Source organism: Pteropus vampyrus, unplaced genomic scaffold (genome assembly GCF_000151845.1).
Source record: "Pteropus vampyrus isolate Shadow unplaced genomic scaffold, Pvam_2.0 Scaffold56, whole genome shotgun sequence".
Taxonomy (NCBI): domain Eukaryota; kingdom Metazoa; phylum Chordata; class Mammalia; order Chiroptera; family Pteropodidae; genus Pteropus; species Pteropus vampyrus.
In genome coordinates, this window is record NW_011888837.1 from 2582348 (window position 1) to 2584577 (window position 2230).

A 2230-nucleotide genomic window follows, 5' to 3' on the forward strand; every position below is an offset into this window, starting at 1 on the left:
ATTACCCTGTACCTTTAATCCATATGTGTGGTTACAAATTACAAATCTAATTTCACCAAGTAGTAACATAAATGTAAAAATACAGACACACACACGCAAAATAAAAAGGCATGAAGAGATAATAAAAAATATTCACATTAAATTGCATTAATTATAAAATTCTATAACACGTACAATATACAAAATCAGGTAATTTTCATAATTGCTTTTTTTGTTTGCTAGAAATGCATCAAGAAACAGATTCACAGGTTGAAGTTACCTAAGAAAAAATTTATTCTCAAGATTTTGGAAAATAAGTAGATAATTATTTTTTACTGCACTGCATACAACTATTTTACCATCCAGGCTATGTTTGAAAATATTAGAAGGAAGGATAAAACACAATTTTGCTATTTGCTTGTGATAATAATATAGTAAGTAAAAATTGCTTAAGACTGCATTAACCCTGAGATAATAAAAGAAAGCCGAAGAAAACAATAATTTCTCCATCGCTCACTTAAAAAGACAGCCAGACCGCAACTGCTTCAAGTTTGATAAACATCAGCTGAATTTGCAGAAAACATAAACAACGAATAGGGGATTTTTTTAATGTAACAGAGTAAATACCAGGCCAACTCCTTCCCACGAGATTTACAGATGGTGCAATCGGGAATTCTTCAAGAGATTACTTAAGCATCAAAAAAGCAAACTCTTCATAAATAAAGAAAAAGGGCTTTCCATACTCTTGCATTATCATAGATAAAAAAAAAGTTGGATAAATATATCTATCATCTCTCTCTCTCTCTCTCTCATCTATCATCTATCATCTATCATCTCTAAATAGACTTAAAAAGCATAGCATGTTGGAAAATTAAGATGGGAAAACATTCACAGATATTTACACTCATAGTTTGCTTTAGACATATCTTGAAGAATGTTCTAATAGTTTTGTAAAAGATCATGGTGCGGGAGCTAAAGATAAACTCTTAATGTATCTGGTAATCCTATTTCATAGGGCCTGATTTAGCTCATGTTTTAATAATGTTATACATGATTCTTCCACTGTCTGCATCCTAAATTAATCTACCATTCATCCCATGCTACTCAAAATGCCTTCACACATATTTTCAATGTTCCCCTAAACGACATTTTTATGAAAAAGTATTCTATATGTAGATACCTCTGCCTCGATTTACTTTTTCGTTATACTTCCAAAAGTATTCAACGTGCCTCTTACAGGAATCTCATATAGAGATGTGGTTTGTTAAAAAGAAAACTTGTTTCTGCTCAGGTTTCTGCAAGCCTTTAGCAGCCTAACCATAACATATGTTACTCCTCCACCAACTTTCCATACTTGTTTTATTCTTCTCTAGGACATGTCAGACATATTTTATAAATTGCTCATTCTCATATTTTCTTAAGTGAAATTTTGTTATTATTAATTTTATTTACATATATATCTGGAAACTAAAAAAGTCTTATATTAAAAAGATCTTTCTATAAATCATGAATGAGGCCTCTGTGATAAAATGAAAAGGACTCTGATTTCTACTTATAAGTCCCTTTTCTAGCACTAAATGTTTTCCTAAAAGAATCCATTCACTCTTAGTTTGGGCTGCTATAAAAAAGTATCATAGACTGGGTGGCTTATAAACAACCGACATTGATTTCTCACAATTCTGGAGTTTGGAAATCCATGTCAGTATGGTCAGGTCCTAGGGAAGCTTCTATTCCCATTAGTCGTCCAACTTCCAGTTGTAATTTCACAGGGCAAAAAGCAGAGAGGCTGAGCAAGCTTTCATGTCTCTTCTCGTGAGGGCACTAATCCCATTCAAGAGGGCTCCGTTCTCAGGACCCGATTTTCTCCCAAAGACGGCATCTCTTAATACCATTATATTAGAGGTTAGGATTTCAACATACAAATTTTTTTGGTGGGACACAAACATTCTATAACAATGTATCAACATTGTTATATTAATTGTAACAATAGTGGTGCATTAATTATAACAAATGTATCCTACTAATATAAGATGTTAATAATGAAAAAGGTGTGGGATACATGGAAACTGTAACATCTCAATTTTTCTGTAAATCTAAAGCTGTTCTCTAAAAATAAGTCTATTTGAAAAAAATAAGTAGAAAGGTAGAAATCAAAACAAACAAACAAACAAATCTACAGCATGTAATAACTTGTAGTTTTCTGCCAGTAACAATGAATCTGGTACATGGGCTATGAAGCTGATGTGTAGGG